General features: G+C 38.8%; 1 pseudogene across 1 annotated transcript; it reads right to left on the bottom strand.

The window, feature by feature from the left end:
• Nucleotides 1-345: 345 nt before the first annotated feature.
• LOC309637172 (H/ACA ribonucleoprotein complex subunit 3 pseudogene) lies at nucleotides 346-3,641 on the bottom strand (annotated as a pseudogene). Its single transcript has one exon. The product of its transcript is annotated as an H/ACA ribonucleoprotein complex subunit 3 pseudogene (transcript).
• Nucleotides 3,642-19,583: the final 15,942 nt, after the last annotated feature.

The raw sequence follows: 19,583 nt of genomic DNA on the forward strand, positions 1-19,583 counted from the left end.
AAATTTTTTATCACCTCAAACAGAAACTCTACCATTTGGCAATAACTCCCCATTACCCCATTTCACCAGCCCCTGGTAGTCTCTTTGAATTTGCCTTTACTAGATATTTCACATAGGTGGAATCATGCAATATTTGTCCTTTTATGTCTGACTTACTTCCTCAGTATAATGTTTTCAAGGTTCATCCATATTGTAGCATGTATCAGTACTTCATTCCATTTTATGGCTGAATAAAATTCCATTGTATGGTTATATCACAATTTGTTTTTCCATTTACTAGCTAGCTGATGGACACTTGGGTTGTTTCTACCTTTTGGCTATTGTGAATAACGCTGCTATGAAAACTCCCATATAAGTATTTTGTTTGATTCCCTGCTTTCAATTCTTTTGAGTATATACTTAGGAGTAGGATTGTTGGGTCATATGGTAATTCTATGTTTTAACTTTTTGAGGAACTGTCATACTGTTTTCCACAGCAGCTGTACCATTTTACACTCCCATCAAAAATAGATAAGGGGGGACTTCCGTGGTGGTGCAGTGGTTAAGAATCCGCCTGCCAATGCACGGGCATGAGTTCGATCCCTGGTCCGGGAACATTCCACATGCTGCTGAGCAACTAAGGCCCTGCACCACAAGTAGTGAGCCCACATGCCACAACTACTGAAGCCCACGCACCTAGAGCCCTGCTCTGCAACAAGAGAAGCCACCGCAATGAGAAGTCCACTTACCACAACGAAGAATAGCTCCCACTCGCTGCAACTAGAGAAAGCCTGCACACAGCAACAAAGACCTAATGCAGCCAAAAAATAAATAAAATTTAAAAAAAAACAATGGGTAAGGTTCCAATTTCTCTACATCCTCATGAAAACTTATTTTCCATTTTTTATTTTATTTATTAATTTAACATAAATAAGCAGGATCCTGGCTTACTTCAGGACATAAAGTTTATAGAATGGGTCTTTAATTCATGGCCTGGGATACCAAGACTTTAGAAATCTAAATCTTTACTGGATGAGTTACATGAAAGGCTCCCTGTTGAGGCCAAGAGCCAAAATGTCAATTTCACTTAAATTTTTTTTCTACCAGTGTACATTAATAGAAATGCCCTTGCAAAATTTGACTTTAAAAAAAATTGGACACATATGTCTGAAGTTTAAAATCATTTTATTCAACAAATATCTACAGAGAACTTTAGGTCTGTTACCATCTTTATTCTTATTTTGTTCATTAATTTGTAAAGTAAATATTATGAATTTCTCTTTCTCTGAGATTTACATGGTGCTCTCTATTAAGGCTTGAACGAGGCTAGTCCTTCCAGCGTGTGTCCAAGTCAAGATGAAATGTGGTGTATATATAGTGCCAATGCTTCCCCATCACATTCATTTCTGGACATCTTTAAGTAGCATTTTTTTTTCCTTCAAGACTATAAGGTTTGGGATAGAGAGCAATTAGAAATCACAAGGATAGGAGGGATTTTTAGACTCTGTCCTAACTGGAGTAGGTGGTAATGTTGGTGGGGTCATATTATGGTTTTTTTTCTTCAAATCATTTTAATAACCTGGCAGTGATTCAAAGTATGATAAGAAGATTCAAACGTCTTCCCTTTATAGGGGATGCTACCATGATTGCCTCACAACAAGCATGATCGAAGGCAATCATGAGACTGGATTCCAAAGAGCAAGGGTCGTAGGAAAGCTTCAAGGCTCACAGATTGAAGAGCTTGGTTTCAGGAAGTCTCTTGAGGGCGAGCAGACAGCAGAAGAGACATGAAATTTTAAGAGGTCCTCAGAGGACAGGGCGCAATTGCTGGGTCATGAGCACCTTAAAGCATGCCTTGATGGTAATTTGGTGTCAAGAGTATTTGTCGTCTGGGAGAACTGAGCAGGATGGGCCACACAGGTCTGTTGTCTCATAGGGTCAAGCTTCTTCAGCAAATAGATCCGGTCTCCCTGCTCGTTGAGATAATACTGGAGAAACATGACCACACCAAAGCCAGAGGTTCCAATTCCGTCTGCCCATATTATGTTGTGCTTTAAAAAAAATATGGAAGTTTTTACTTTTGGAAATTAAAAAAAAGAATCTGTCCAAAATAGAAGCTGCATTCACTAAGCAGTCAATTCTATAAGTGAAGAAATTGCCAATTTAAAAAAAAAATTTTTTTATTTATTTATTTTGGCTGCACCATGTCTTAGCTGCGACACGCGGGATCTTCCTTGCAGCATGCAGGATCTTTAGTTGTGGCACGCAGGCTCTTAGATCTGGCCTGTGAGCTTCTTTAGTTGCAGCATGTGGACTCTTAATTGCGGTATGCATGTGGGATCTAGTTTCCCGACAAGGGATCGAACCCAGGTCCCCTGCATTGGGAGTGTGGAGTCTTACCCACTGGACCACCAGGGAAGTCCCAGAAATTGCCAATTATAATGTTCTCTCTTTCAAACCTTTCCACAAACCTTCCGACCCCTTGAGCCAATCTTCTATCAGAATTGCCTTTAAAAATAAGCAGACCTGAAAAAAAGTGTATCTAAATATGATTTTTGTACCTGCACAGCATACCTCTTCTCAAGAACATATAAAAGTCATAATAATTATCTCCTTTGCTCCTTCCCAAATTTTCTGCAACTAGGAATTATAGTGAGTATTTTACTCTATCCTCTATAAAAATCAGACAATTATAGTATGTGTTTTCTAGTTCAGTCTCTCTGTTGAGCATGGGAGATTGCTTGGTTCTAACGCGTTTGGATTAGGGCAGTCTCACTGCTAAAGAAAGAAACCCTTAGCCAGTCTGTGGGGCTGCAAGATCTGATTTCTTACTAAAGGTTACTCATAATTAGAGTTGCAAGATTTAGCAAACAAAAATAAGGATGCCCTGTTAAATTTGAATATAGAATTTAAAATTCTAATTTAATTTGTCATCCAGTATTTTATCTGGCAACCCAATCTCATTAATATACCAATATTATGCATTCATTATTTCAACTTATGTTTTTATTGAACACCCCTAGAGTAAAACATTGGGCTAGGCTTTGTAGGTCAAACCGAAGGTAAAATGTGTGTCCTCAAAGAATTTATAATATTGGAAGATACAAGGCAGAACACTGAAATTACATGTAAACAAACGAAAACTACATGTATAATAATGTTACTATATAGAGCTGCCTGTCAGTCTCTCTGTAGTTTGTTTCTTTGAATGTTGAGTATTGGTCCCTTTCAGGTATTTGTATTAGGAAGAACAGAGTCCTTCCCCTGTAGTAAAGCTCTTTCTTGGAATTAGCATGGCTTTTGCCTGTTCATTACTACCAAAGCATAAATACCTGGTATTGAACAGGACTGTTCAATATTTTAACTCTCTATACAGCAAAGTGAAAAATTAGAAAGCTAGACACTTAAATGCTCTTTTTTCATTATAATTTCAAACTTGCTTTATCTTAATTTGTGATTGATATTTAATCAGTAGTGGTTTGTTATACTTTGAGCTTTTGGGTTTGCCTTCTGTTAAGATTAATGGAATTTAATGACTCTAAACAAACACTTAAGAAGATGGTACTTAAAGGAAGCCTATGAACCCTTTGCAATGGATGAATTGTTTTGCAATGTGAATAATTTCATTCTCTAATTTTTGAGTTTATAAGTAAAATGGGTTAATAGTTCAGATACTAATGTTAAGTTTTCTATCAAATAATACAAAAGGGATGTTATCCCAAGGGGAAAAGAGTAACATCTCTATATAAACATTTTTTTTTGCATCTTTCCCTCCAAATGATAACTATTTATTGAGTTCTTTCTCTGTGCAGGCACTATGCTACATGCTTTACAGACATCATTTAATTTAATTCTGATGGAGAAACCAAGGCTAGAGAGGTTGGAGATGTGACCCAATATTTTTGTAGGATATCTGGTGATCTTGTAAACACTAACAACAGAAAGCACAACTGCATGCAACATTTTTCTTAAGTGAAGAGTTTTAAAGCACTCAATTTTTAAAAGAGAGATCCGAGTTAAATACAAGGAAACATTTCCTGATAATGAAGAACTGGAATGGGGAGAGTGGAGAGATTTTCTTCACTATATAGTATACTAAAGGATCAGTTGATGTTTATATGCCTAGAAGCTGATAGAGATGAATAAGCGCTACAAATATTCTCTGAGCTCAGTAATTATGGGAAAAGGAGTTTGCCTGGAGACCAGAGAGGGGACTTGTATCTGCTGTGTGTTGTTCCCTTTCCAGCTTCAATCCTATGTCCACCTACTGTGGAACCTTGCATGGCAATTCCTACTTCTAAAACAGTAAATAATAATTATCTACCTCTAGCTATTGGATTCTTACTTCAATGAAATATGTGTAAAACTAAACTCACTATCTTCCTGCCTTTCTTGACCTTGTATGCGCCACTTCTTTATTTGCTACCTTCTTTTTTCTTTCCTTCTCTTCAGAACAAAATTCCTTAGATTAAAGAGTCTTCACTTCTTGCCTCCATTTCTTTTTTTTTCCCCTCCATTTCTTAGTCTCCCATTTCCTCTTAAACCCAAGCGTGGCTTCTGTCCTCCTCTCTCCATTGAAACTTCTTTGACTCAGGACAGTGACCTTTTAAAAAAGGAAAACTTTATTGAGATATAATTTACATATGATAAAGTCACTCATTTTAAGTGGCTTAATTATAATTCAGTGATTTTTATTAAATTTACAACATTGTACAATCATCACCACAATCAAATCTGAAAACATTTCTATTGCCTTGGAAAGAGCCCTGTGCCCATTTGCATTCACTCACCTTTTGAGAACAGATTCAATGAATGATTTTCAGTCCACAACTTACCTAACTGCTCTGAATACATTTGGTCCTACTGACCATACCTTTCCTTTTGAAACTTTCTCTTCCCTTCTTTCTGGCCATCACTTTCTCCTGGTTTCTCTCCTAACTTTTTGATAATTCTTCACAGATTACTTTCTCTGCCAGGCTTTATTATTTTTTTAAATATTTATTTATTTATGTATTTGGTTGCACCTGGTCTTAGTTGCGGCACGCAGGATCTTCCTTGCCGCGTGCGGGATCTTTGTCATGGTATGAGGGATCTGTTTCCCCGAGCAGGGATTGAACCCCAGATTGAACCCCAGCCCCCTGCACTGAGAGCGCGGAGTCTTAGGCACTGGACCACCCAGGAAGTCCCTGCCTTACTTTAAATTTATTTATTTATTTACTTATTTATTTATAGCTGCATTGGGTCTTTGTTGCTGCGTGCGGACTTTCTCTAGTTGCAGTGAGCAGGGCTTCTGTTCGCTGCGGTGTGCGGGCTTCTCATTGCGGTGGCTTCTCTTGCTGAGGAGCACCGGCTCTAGGCACGCGGGCTTCAGTAGTTGTGGTATGCGGGCTCAGTAGTTGTGGCTCCTGGGCTCTAGAGCACAGGCTCAGTAGTTGTGGCACACGGGCTTAGCTGCTCCACGGCATGTGGGATCTTCCCGGGCCAGGGATCGAGCCCGTGTCCCCTGCATTGGCAGGTGGATTCTTAACCACTGTGCCACCAGGAAAGTCCCCCTGCCTTACTTTAACTATTGCTGTTCCATCGAGTTCTGTCCTGGCCTTTCAGCCTACACCTACTTAATTGATTACATTAATCCTCATGGCTACAACTGCCATCTGTAAGCCGATGACTCCAAAATTTCTATTTCCAGCTCAGACTTGTGCCCTGAGCTCCATTCTGGTATAGTATAGTATAGTAAAACTACTTATCATCAACAGTGGTTCTTCTCTTGGGCTCTCGGTATAATAAAATGCAAATAGAAAACTCATCAAATTAGCAGATAAATCCTGTTCCTCTTGGAGGAGGAAATTAAGATTCACCTATATTGTATTAAGTATCAAAGTGCTGGATGAAATATGAAATATACATATGATCGCTGAAGTCTATAGACAATAATTTACTCTTCTTGTCAGATCTTGTAAGTAAAATAGAATTTTAATGTACCTGCAACTCTATTACTTCATTCTAGCTTACATTTTTACATATGTGTCTCACCAGGAGATTGATATGAACTCAAGAGCAGGGACCAAATCTTTTTCTGCTTTGTCTTTCCAGTAGGAAAGCACAGTGCTTGGTATAAAGTAGGTAAAAGTATTGTAGAATGAATAAATGAATGTATCAGGGCAGAACATACTTGAAACTGGACTGGTGTGTTAGTGTAGTGTACATTGGTGGTGGACTACCAAATGTCCTTTTCCATCTTTTCTTCCTTATCACAAAATTGTAATTTTTTTGTAATAACCCATCTCCCTCCACACAGCCATACACTTCTGTATTTAGCATAGAAATCCTATTTCTCTTGCCAGTGACAGATTTAGGATGGCTATATGAAGAAGTTCTTGCCAGTAAGATGTAATGGGCAAAGAAGATATACAGATTGCCAACAAACACATGAAAGAATGCTCAATACCATTAATCATTAGAGAAATGCAAATCAAAACTACAGTGAGATATCATCTCACACCAGTCAGAATGGCCTTCATCAAAAAATCTACAAACAATAAATGCTGGAGAGGGTGTGGAGAAAAGGGAACACTCTTGCACTGTTGGTGGGAATGTAAATTGATACAGCCACTATGGAGAACAGTATGGAGGTTCCTTAAAAAACTACAAATAGAACTACCATACGACCCAAGAATCCCACTACTGGGCATATACCCTGAGAAAACCATAATTCAAAAAGAGTCATGTACCACAATGTTCATTGCAGCTCTATTTACAATAGCCAGGACATGGAGGCAACCTAAGTGTCCATCAGCAGATGAATGGATAAAGAAGATGTGGCACATATATACAATGGAATATTACTCAGCTAAAAAAGAAAAGAAATTGAGTTATTTGTAGTGAGGTGGATGGACCTAGAGTCTGTCATACAGAGTGAAGTAAGTCAGAAAGAGAAAAACAAATACCGTATGCTAACACATATATATGGAATCTAAAAAAAAAAAAAAAAAATGAAGAACCTAGATCATGAAGAACCTAGGGGCAGGACGGGAATAAAGACACAGACTACCAGAGAATGGACTTGAGGACATGGGGAGGGGGAAGGGTAAGCTGGGACGAAGTGAGACAGCGGCATGGACATATATACACTACTCAATGTAAAATAGATAGCTAGTGGGAAGCAGCCGCATAGCACAGGGAGATCAGCTCGGTGCTTTGTGAACACCTAGAGGGGTGGGATAGGGAGGGTGGCAGAGAGGGAGACACAAGAGGGAGGAGATATGGGGATATATGTATATGTATAGCTGATTCACTTTGTTATAAAGCAGAAACTAACACACCATTGTAAAGCAATTATACTCCAATAAAGATGTTTAAAAAAAAAAAGATGTAATGGGGAATCTGCTGGGGAGATTCTGGGGAAAGTTTTTCACTTATAAATAGAGATACATCGGGGAATTCCCTAGCGGCCCAGTGGTTAGGACTCTGCACTCTCACTGCCCAGGGCCCGGGTTCAATCCCTGGTCAGGGAACTAAGATCCCACAAGCCGCACAGCAGGGCCAAAACAGAAAAAAGAAAAAAAGAGATGCAGCGAGGCATCTTCTTTCTTTGGACTTTATAGTGTCTAGAAGTGTCAACTTGAACTATGACAGCCATCTTGTGAATACTGGGGATGCTAGTATCTAAGGGCAAAGTCAATAAACTGAGGAAAGCAGAACAGAAAGACAGAAGAAGGTGGTCTTTGCCGACGTTGCTGGATGGAAATTAACCAGCTCTGAAGGTGCCCTAACTTGGGATTTCTTTATGTGACTTGCCCTACTATTTAAACTATTTAGAGTTGAGTTTTCTATTTCTTCCAGTTGAAAGAATCTTAACCGATAATTTTAGTAAACAGATAACATAGCAAACAACCTATGTGGCTTTTTTTTCCCTGTTAGACTACAGTGGAGTGTGGACAAAGAGCACATGTCGACCCTGTTGTCATCTCTGTTGTCTGTGTTGGACTCCAGCTGTAACGTAGATGTTCTTACAAACCTCCTCTGAAAAGACCCTTTGCACACTAACCTTGATAGTCTCAGATCTAGGCAACAAAAACAATAATAGCCATGTCAGGTGAAGCCAGGAAGACATATTTTAGGGTCAGTGCTGTATGGAAACTTCTTGCTTCTACTGATGAAAATAATGAGAATTTTCAGGCTGATTCTACCACTCAATGCTGGCATTTTTTAGCCCCAGGGGAGAATTCTAATGGCAATTATATTCAGGAGACTTGAAGATATATATTGACGCTGGTTCTTTGTAGTTATTATGATATTATTTATACTAGTTTCAGTACTTTTACCTTTTTCTCCTCCCTTTCCATCTATTCAAATTCTGCCTGTATGCCAAGATTCAGCTGAGATTTCACACTTGTCATAAACACAATGCACCATGATGTAACTCTGATGTACCAAAATACCTATATTTCTGAGCATCAAATACCTATAAGACCCTGGAGGTACGTTATACACATAAGGTACAACCCTACCTTGGATAGCTTATGATCTAATTGACAAACTAGGACACAAAGAAAGTATGGAGTAGCATACTGATTCTCAAACTTAGGGTGCATAAAAGTCCACTTGTTACACCTGTTAAAAATCAGTTTCCTAGGCCACCCCTTCAGAGATTTTGACTCAGTAGTTTCAGCTTGGGGTTCCATAATCTTTATTTTTGACAAACTCCTCAGATTGATTTTGACTGTAGGTGTAATGAGACTCTCTATTGGAGAACATTGTGGAGTGGAGAGAGTGACATTTTTGTGTTTCTTTGGACTGTGGTGCTATGCTGAAATGGGCCTGTGGTAGGAGTATTAAGGCATACATTCATTCAGATTATCTTAATAGTGGTAACGGTGAAAATGGAGCTAATTGTAACAGAGAGATGTTAAAGAGATAGCTTTCACAGGGTTTGATGACTGATTACATATGAATGATACGGAAGAAGAAAAGGTCAAGGATAACAGTAAATATCCTGATTTAAGTCATTTCCATCTCTTGTTGGCTCTGTGACTGATTCCCTTATTCCCTAAACTTTAAATGAAGATAATAATATCTACGTCATAGCGCTATTATGAAGTATAAATAAATTAGGGTGTTTAATAAATACTCAAAAATATTTAGTTTTCTAAAAGAAGTTTAATAACAATAGAAGGTAGCATGTGGTTAATGCTTAATGAAGGACTGGTGCAAACTATAAGAATTAAAGGAGTCGTGGAGGAGGAAAGATCATTGTGGTCTGGCATGAAGCACCTCAGTACTTTAAAAAATTCAATTACATTTTTTAATTTTGAGAGTTTTTTAGATTTTTTAAAAATTTTATTTATTTATTTATTTTTGTCTGTGTTGGGTCTTTGTTGCTGCGCGGGCTTTTCTAGTTGTGGCAAGCGGGGGCTACTCTTCGTTGTGGTGCACGGGTTTCTCATTGTGGTGGCTTCTCTTGCTGCGGAGCACGGACTCTAGGCACGCAGGCTTCAGTAGTTGTGGCACGCGGGCTCAGTAGTTGTGGCTCGCAGGCTCTAGGGCGCAGGCTCAGTAGTTGTGGCACATGGGCTTAGTTGCTCCACGGCATGTGAGATCTTCCCCTACCAGGGCTCAAACCTGTGTCCCCTGCATTGGCAGGTGGATTCTTAACCACTGCGTTACCAGGGAAGTCCCTAGATTTATTTTTTATTGAGGGAGCATTGGTTTATAACATTATACAAATTTCAAATCCAAAAAAGAAGGAAAGAGGAAATCCAAAAAAGAGGGGATATGTGTATACATATAGCTGATTCACTTTGCTGTACAGTAGAAACTAACACAACGTTGTAAAGCAACTATACTCCAATAAAAATTGAAAAATAAATAAATAAATTTCAAGTGTACAGCATTACATTTCTATTTCTGTATACCTCACAGCGTGCTCAGAGCATTTCCTCTGTCACCATAGAAGGTGATTCCCTTTATCCATTTTGCCCTCTGCTCCTTCCCCTTTGGTAACCACTACTCTGTTCTCTGTATCTATGACTTTGTTTTTGTCTGCTTTGGTTTGTTCATTTATTTTGTTTTGAGTTTTTAAAAAATATTCTTTGTATGAATGAAATCATACAGTATTTGTCTTTCTCCATGTGACTTATTTCACTTAGCATAATACCCTCAAGGTCTATCCATGTTGTCACAAATGGCAAGATTTCATCTTTTTTATGGTTGAGTAGTATTCATATATATACATATATATATGAATATATATATCTATCTTACATCTTCTTTATCCATTCATCCATTGATGGGCACTTAGCTTGTTTCCATACCTTGGCTATTGTAAATAATGCTGCAATGAACAAAGGGGTGCATATATCTTTTTTTTTAAATTAATTTATTTTATTTTTATTTATTTTTGGCTGTGTTGGGTCTTCATTGCTGTGCGCGGGCTTTCTCTAGTTGCGGCGAGCGGGGGCTACTCTTCGTTGCGGTGCACAGGCTTCATTGTGGTGGCTTCTTTCATTGCAGAGCACAGGCTCTAGGCGTGCGGGCTTCAGTAGTTGTGGCACGCAGGCTCAGTAGTTGTGGCTCACAGGCTCTAGAGTGCAGGCTCAGTAGTTGTGGCACACGGGCTTAGTTGCTCCGCGGCATGTGGGATCTTCCCGGACCAGGGCTCGAACCCGTGTCCCCTGCATTGGCAGGTGGATTCTTACTGCACCACCAGGGAAGCCCCCCATATATCTTTCTGAATTAGCGTTTTCATGTTCTTTGGATAAATACCCAGAGGTGGGACAGTTGGATCATAGGGTAGTTCTATTCTTAATTTTTTGAGGAATCCTCATACTGTTTTCCACAGTAGCTGCACCAATTTACATTACCCCCAACTGTGCACAAGGGTTCCCATTTCTCCACATCCTCACCAACACTTGCTATATCTTGCCTTTTTGATAATAGTCGTTCTAACAGTTGTGAGATGATATCTCATTGTAGTTTTCATTTGCATTTCCCTAATAATTAGTGCTGTTGAACATCTTTTCCCGTGCCAGTTAGCCATCTGTTTGTCTTCTCTGGAAAAATGTCTATTCAGCTCCTCTGCCCATTTTTAAACTGGGTTGCTTGTTTTTTTGTTGTTGAATTGTATAAGTTCTTTATATATTTTGGGTATAAACCCCTTATCGAATATTTCATTTGCAAATACCTTCTCCCATTCAGTAGGTTGTCATTTTGTGTTTGTTTTGTTTTGTTTTGGCTGAGTTGGGTCTTCGTTGCTGCATGCAGGCTTTCTCCAGTTGCAATGAGTGGGGACTACTCTTTGTTGCAGCGCGTGGGCTTCTCATTGCGGTGGCTTCTCTTGTTGCGGAGCACGGGCTCTAGGTGCACAGACTTCAGTAGTTGCAGCACGCAGGCTCAGTAGTTGTGGCTCGTGGGCTCTAGAGCACAGGCTCAGTAGTTGTGGCGCATGGGCTTAGTTGCTCCGTGGCACGTGGGATCTTCCTGGACCAGGGATTGAACCTGTGTCCCCTGCATTAGCAGGCAGATTCTTAACCACTGCACCACCAGGGAAGTCCTTGTCATTTTGTTTTGTTAATAGTTTCTTTTGCTGTGCAGAAGCTTTTTAGTTTGATGTAGTCCCATTTGTTTATTTTTTTGTTTCCCTTGCCTGAGTAGACACATCTAGAAAGATATTGCTAAGACAAATGTCAAAGAAAGTACTACCTATGTTTTCTTTTAGGAGTTTTATTGTTTCAAGTCTTACATTCAAGTCTTTAATCTATTTTGAGTTGATTTTTGTGTACGGTGTGCGATAGTGGTCTAGTTTCATTTTTTTGCATGTGACTGTCCAGTTTTCCCAACACCATTTATAAAATTCAATTATGTTTAATTCAAGTGTATATATGCATAGTTTTTAAAAGTCTAATAGTGCTAAAATGCTATTTTTCATTTGTCTAGTTTTTTTGCACTTGTTGGCAAGTTTTCCTTCAACTCCATTTTCTGTATGGTTAAATTTACCTACATTCTTCTGCTCTGTCTGGGTTGGTTACTCTCTAGACTTTTTTTGCTTTTCCTAGGAATACCTTTTACTTCTTTCCTGTGTAAGATCTACTATTTCTAGATCTATAACTTCCTTTTCTTTTGTTTAACTCCTTGTTTGGCTTCTTCAATAGCTTTTTGGAAAAGAGTGAATTTTTGAGACCTTGTATATCTGGAAATATTTTACTCTACCTGCACATTTAAATGATAGTTTGCCTGGGAATAGAATTCTAGTCTGAAAATCTTTTCACTTAGAAGTTTCTTTGTTTTTTTCCCCAATTTCCAATGTTATTATTGAGAACATTGATGCCATTTCTGGTTTTTTTTAATTTATTTTATTTTTTTGGCCGTGCCATGTGTTAGTTGCAGCATGTGGGATCTTCGTTGAGGCATGCAGTTTTCTCTCTCTAGTTGTGGCGCAAGGGCTCCAGAGAGCGTGGGCTCTGTAGTTTGCAGCACGTGGGCTCTCTACTTGAGGTGCACAAGCTCAGCAGTTGTGGCACGCAGGTTTAGTTACCCCGAGGCATGGGGGATCCTAGTTCCCCAACCAGGGATCGAACCCTCGTCCCCTGCATCAGAAGACGTACTCTTCACCACTGGACCATCAGGGAAGTCTCCCTTTTCTGGTTTTTAATCCTTTTGATATGTCCTGTTTTAATTTCTGGGAACTTTTAAGATCTTCTTTTGTCTCTGATGTGGAATTTCATGATGATGTGAACTGAAATGATCTTTTATTTTTGCTGGGCCTCTGACATACACTTTCAATTTGGAAACTCATGTCTCCCAGGTGTGAGAACTTATTTTATATAATTTATTTTATAATAATCTCTGCATTAAAGTTTTCTTCGTTCTCTCTATATATAATTTCTATTATTTGCATGAGTCTCCTGGAGTAATCTTATATACTCCTCAAATTATCTAGTGTTCATCTCTTAGCTTTTTGCTATGCTTTCTGGAATATTTCCTTAATGTTATCTTCCAATTATTCTATTTTATTTTTAAACTTTGGCTATCATAATTTTAATTTCCAAGAAAGCCTGTTTTGAAACAGTGTTCTTTTTTTAAAATAGGATCTTGCTCTTCCTTCAAAAATGCAATAGTGGGACTTCCCTGGTGGCACAGTGGTTAAGAATCCGCCTGCCAATGTAGGGGACACGGGTTCAAGCCCTGGTCCAGGAAGATCCCACATGCCGTGGAGCAACTAAGCCCATGTGCCACAACTACTGAAGCCCGCGCGCCTAGAACCCATGCTCCACAACAAGAGAAGCCACTGCAATGAGAAGTCCACGCACCACAACAAAGAGTAGCACCTGCTCTCCACAACTAGAGAAAGCTTGCATGCATCAACAAAGACCCAATGCAGCCAAAAATAAATAAATAAATAAATAAAATGAAAAATGCAATAGCTTTTATCATAGACTTTCTTTTCTATCTATCTTTCTTTTTGCTGGCTTATTTGTTTTATTTTTCTTTATTTCATATTGGAGATTTTATCAAATATATAGCAAACTTTTACAGTTTGTTCAGATTTAAGAGAAACATCAACGTAATTGGAAGCTCAATGTGAGGGGTAGAATTTCTTGATTAGAAGGGTTCATTATAGATGATTTGGTGGTGAACTGGCTTTTTTATTGAAGTTACCTCTATATTCAGAACTTACAGGTCCTTTCTCTGGGATGTTTCAGCTTATACACAGAAGGACCTTTCCATCTCTTTTTCAGGCTTATAAGATGCTGCCAGTGTTATGAAAGGTGCTTGGAGAGAGACCATTGGTTATCAATCCCCATATCTTCTGACAGCACCTCACCCTAGTAGTCTACTATGCCTGGTTTATGAGCCTAGAGCCTCTTATGTGCCATTCCTCCAAAGATGGGAATAGGTTTATAACTACTGTTTATATAGTCTTTGATACAATTCCCTTGTTTTGGGCCCCTTTTCTCTTCCCTACCTTCTGTGGTACCTGGTACTTCACATTCCTGATCCTTTCTGGGGTTCTGCTTGGCTGATTGACTTGCTTCTTTTTACTTTCCCCTTCAGTAAGCACTTTCTATCCTCTGTTTAGTCAGTTACCGTTGCTCTATCTTTGTCGCCCAACTTAAAATATTACGGGTCTGGGTTAGAGATGTCAAAGCCAGAGTTTGCGTTTTTACTTTTTCTTCTTGTTTTGGAACAATTTCAGAAAAGGAAGGAGGCAGAAACTCCTTTAATCTACCATCCTAAAATTGGAAGTTTGTTCAATTTTTCTGAATGGCATTGCAGCTTATTATCTCACTGGATAGTTTCAGCTATAAGCTACCATAATGATTTCGATATCTTTTGATTTTTATTTAAAATTCAAAAATCTGAAGAAATGTTCACTAAGAGATGGTTTCTCTTAGCATCTTAGGCAAGTTACAGTTTGGCTGTACAGTCTGTTGGCATTTCAGTGCAAACAGTATTGGTCTCATTTTTCTGTCCTAAGATGCTCTGTTCTTTACATAAACAGCAGTAGAAGCAGTTGTTCTCTTCTACTGTGAGAGAGATTATCTCTTAGTAGCAAGTGGAGTGATTCATTCTCCGGCACATCTTAGAGGAGACTTTATTATTTGTGGGGGATAGAGTGTGGGGAGAGGAGAGTTCCAGCAATGTGTCAGATATTACACATTCTGGACCTACACAAAAAGAAGCAACCTCTTCTCCCACTGCAGTTTCAAAACCTAGAAGTAACACCTCACATCTAAGGCTCTGAGAAATCACATTATTCATAACAAGGACCATGATTCACATGAATGGAACAAAATGGAATTATCAAAAATAGATTTTATAGATCACTCTGCAGCAAAGATATCTTGTGACATAGCTTATAAACTGGTCATAATCATAGGTAGAACAATTCCATTGAAGTTCTAACTGCCTTCTCCACCTTGACTGAATAACATTTATACTTCTACCATGGCACATCCTTGAAGGTCAAGGTATTTGGAAAACAGGTTTTGACATGAGGCCTCGTATGTCTTTTTTTTTTTTTTTTTAATTGTAGTCTTTTTGAAATGAGACTTGCTTAAACATACCTTGTGTTAATTGTGCTTATTTAACTGGTCATCTTGAATTATTGGGCATTTGTCATTTTTATGCTTTGTATATTGACCCACTATTATTTTTAGTAGCAATGATTCTAATAACTTGCAGAGTAGGTTAGAAGGGCTTCACATTTGATGGAATTTGAATTCCTGCCAGAGCTATTATTTGTTTCAGATATGAGCAATATGATTTCAGTCTTTTTACCTAGGCAGTTTTTCTCCTTTTATTGATTTCCTGCCTCTCCAAGAGTAATAAATCCTTTTTAGGGGGCAGTAAACAGAAATAGACATTACAGTTTGGTAACCACTACTGTATTTTATATATATATACATATATATATATTTATATATATATATACACACACACATGTATATATACATACACACACACACACACACGCACACACAAAGCACACACACACAGTATCGAGTGCGTAATGTTCAAGGAGTTGTGTGAGGTGTTTTAAGGGATCTAAAGATGAGAATGTCAGATGCTTTCAGCTGCAAGTAACAATGACAAAGATATATTATGGGGGCTTCCCTGGTGGCGCAGTGGTTGGGAGTCTGCCTGCCAATGCAGGGGACAAGGGTTCGAGCCCTGGTCTGGGAGGATCCCACATGCCGCGGAGCGACTAGGCCCGTGAGCCACAATTGCTGAGCCTGCACGTCTGGAGCCTGTGCTCCGCAACAAGAGAGGCCGTGATAGTGAGAGGCCCGCGCACCGCGATGAAGAGTGGCCCCCACTTGCCGCAACTAGAGAAAGCCCTCACACAGAAACGAAGACCCAACACAGCCATAAAAAAAAAAAAAGACATATTATGAAGACATTAATACATATAAAGACATTTATTATCTTGCTAAAAAGAAATCCAGAGGAAGTCCAGTTCCAGGGTTGGTACAGTGGCCCAATGAGGCCTTTTAGCTTTTTGTTTAGCCATCATCAGTGGCTGGCTTTTTTCTTCAGGATTATATGTTAATGTTCACAAGATGTCTTTGCTCTAGATATCATGTCCTTATATAACCATATCCAATGGCAGAAAAATGGCAGTTTTTCCTCATCTATCTCTTCTCATCAAGGAAGAAAATTTATCTCAGCAGTCTCTGGGACATTTCCTTTGTATCCCACTGGCTCAGATCAAGTTAGGTGCCTATAGCTTAGCTGAAGGGAAGCTGGAACAGTATCTGTCATTTCCAATATATATTGTGGAAATTGTGTGTTGTGTGTGTGTGTGTGTGTGTGTGTGTTGTTGGATAGGCAACAAATAGTATCTGTCACAGGGAATAAGATGAAATCTCAGTCCTCCCTCAAGAAGTTTTTTGTCTCTGGGGCAGAAAGTCAAGCTGTAATTATATTACAATTTCTGTGTGTTAGATTCCTGCTCATACTCATGGGCTTCAAATTAACAATCCCTTTTAAACTGATCAAAAAAACAGCTCTAGGTACTTTCCCTTTGGAGCTGCCAAAGCTGTCCTCTTCCATTGTCCCCAGTTTTTAGTTATGAGATTTGATCTGGGCATCTTTTTCACAAGTGTTGTAAAGGAATGCAGTATCAATTTACATCACATGATTTTAAGTGACGTTCTCTTTCTCCAAAACGCTCTTGCCCTTCCATCTCCACATGCCCAAATCCCATTCACCTTTTGAAGAAAACTAAAAATAATCTCTCTCATTTATTTCATTTACTCAGCAAATATCTGTTGCATGCTTGCTGTGGAGCAAGCACTCTGCAAGTGCTGGGAGTACAAGACATGAGTTTTGATCTCATGAAGCTTATAGTCAGGTGGGGAAGACTGACAATTAACAAAAACAGTTAAGTGATGGGGAAGAATAGGGTACAATGGGAGGACAGGCAGGAGTACTTACACTCTTTGGTGGAATGCAAGCAGACAGAGAGGTCTTTTCGAGGACTTTTTAAAGATGATACCTAAAGAATGAGTAGGAATTGGGACGAGGGAGGGAGGTGCACGTGTTCAAGATTAAGAGAAATCATTGAAGTGAAAGTGCTGGTGAAAGCACCCTTGAAAAAGGCCTCTTTAATTCCTCCTTCTCCCAAGTAATTTCTCCGTTTGATGAACCCCATAGCACATAATATGTAACTTTTAGACCATAAGATCTCTAAAGATAAAACATATGACTTACACAGAGCACTTGATAAATATGATTTTGGCTTCAGAGGAGAATGAGGCCTTATATGTATCAACACAAAATGCTAAGTTAAAACATTAAAAACATCTGAGGTAAGAGGTGGATTATATCATATCGCTCTTCAAAATGATAGGAATAGCCTCACCTACCTAGGTGATTACAGAGACCAAAGCAGCAGGGAAGAATTGATTCATAAAGTTCTGGAGGAAGTACAAAGTAATTATAGTTCCAAGCCTCAGATGTTACTTTAAAGCTATTTCAGGAAACATAATGAAAACCTGGTACCCATCAGAAAGAAAAAAAATAGCCACTCATTTTTGTTTGCAGAGCTTTTCTTCTTAAATATTGTCTTGGTATTGGCTGCTCTTTGTGTGTACTAGGGTTCTGGGTTACTGTTGGGGCGAGCCTTATCAGACCTGACAAGCTACTTTTAAACTCAAGTATTAAAAAAGAAAAATCAAACATCCATGTCACAACTCAGGTTTCTACCATTTCATTTTAGATGCATGATCTAAAATCTTTCTGCTGCTTGGCTGAGAGGAAGTAGAAGTTAGTAAATTTTAATAGAGAAGAAGATTTGGGGTTATAGCTGTTGTCTTGATAGGCCAGAATAAATGAAAATTTAAGAATCTCTTTTCCTCCCCTTAATTTATTCTAGTTCATTCAGCAATTCATCCCTGGGTTTGAGAAGGCACTTGTTTGATCCTGCCATTTCTACAGCTAAGTAAACAATAACCCTCTAATAATGAGAAAATGTACATAAGTGTGTTTTGTGAATGGTAAGGCTCTATACACAAATTTAAGGACTTATTTTTTATTATTAACTTGGAACTATTTTTGATACCAGTTTTTAAAAGTGTCCTTTTCAAGGTCAAGGATTACTTTTTCGAATGCTGTCCCATCGTATGGTGAGTTGTGGCTGAAGTATGGTAAGGTGTGGATTATAAATTCTCTAATTTGATAATTCTTAACCTTTATTTATCTTTTATTAATAGATCTTATTTTTTAAAAGTTTTAGATTTACAGAAAAATTGAGCAGACAGTACAGAAAGTCTGCATATACTTCTCCCCATCCCCAGTTTCCTCTATTAATATCTTACATTAGTACATTTGTTACAATTAATGTACCAGTATTGATACATTGTAATTAACTAAAGTCCATATTTATTCAGATTTCCTTAGTTTTTGCCTAATGTCCTTTTTCTGTTCCAGGATCCCATTCAGCTTAAAACTTACCAGTTTAGTTATCATGTTAGTTATATCCACATTACACTTAGTTGTCATGTATTCCTGAGCTCCTCTTGAGTGTGACATTAACCTTCATTTTTTGGGTCATGAACTGGGTTGAAAATCTGATGAAAGCTATGGATTCTCTCCACAGAAAAATACACATGCTGCAGATGTCTAATTTAAGGGAGGCTCACCCACAGCAGATTCAGAAGCCCTGCTTTAGAAGGAATGGGTGATCTTTTTTTTTTAATTAGTTTTTATTGGAGTATAGTTGATTTACAATGTTGTGTTAGTTTCTGCTGTACAGCAAAGTGAATCAGTTATACATATATCCACTCTTTTTTAGATTCTTTTCCCATATAGGTCATTACAGAGTATTGAGTAGAGTTCCCTGTGCTATACAATAGGTTCTTATTAGTTATCTATTTTATATATAGTAGTCTGTATATGTCAATCCCAATCTATCAATTTAATCCTCCCCTCCCGTAAACCATGCTTTTTTTCTACATCTGTAGAAAGGTGATCTTTTTATTTTATTTTTTAATAAATTTATTTATTTATTTTTGGCTGCATTGGGTCTTCGTTGCTGCACGCGGGCTTCCTCTAATTGCGGCGAGCGGGGGCTACTCTTCGTTGCAGTGTGCGGGCTTCTCATTTTGGTGGCTTCTCTTTGTTGTGGAGCACGGGCTCTAAGCACGCGGGCTTCAGTAGTTGTGGCTCACGGGCTCTAGAGCACAGGCTCAGTAGTTGTGGCTCACGGGCTCTAGAGCGCAGGCTCAGTAGTTGTGTACAGACTTAGTTGCTCCGCAGCATGTGGGATCTTCCCAGGCCAGGGCTCAAACCCGTGTCCCCTGCATTGGCAGGCAGATTCTTAACCACTACGCCACCAGGTAAGTCCCCAGGTGATCTTTCAATGTCTACTTCCCCACATCAGGGCCATGCTCTACCTCTAATTTGTTGTGTGACCTTTTTGCAACCCCATTTTCCTACCTGGGCCTCAGTTTCACCACCTGTGAAATGAAGGGTTTGGTTTACATGACGTGTAACTCCTTTTCTATCACAGTATAAGGTGGGGGTCACTTAGAACTGTTCATATCTGAGGAACAAAGGTTGGTAAGAGAAGACCAAGCCAGGTCAGGCTAGGGAAGTGGATG

This window comes from Balaenoptera physalus, assembly GCF_965194825.1.
Source record: "Balaenoptera physalus genome assembly, chromosome: 10".
NCBI classification, from domain to species: domain Eukaryota; kingdom Metazoa; phylum Chordata; class Mammalia; order Artiodactyla; family Balaenopteridae; genus Balaenoptera; species Balaenoptera physalus.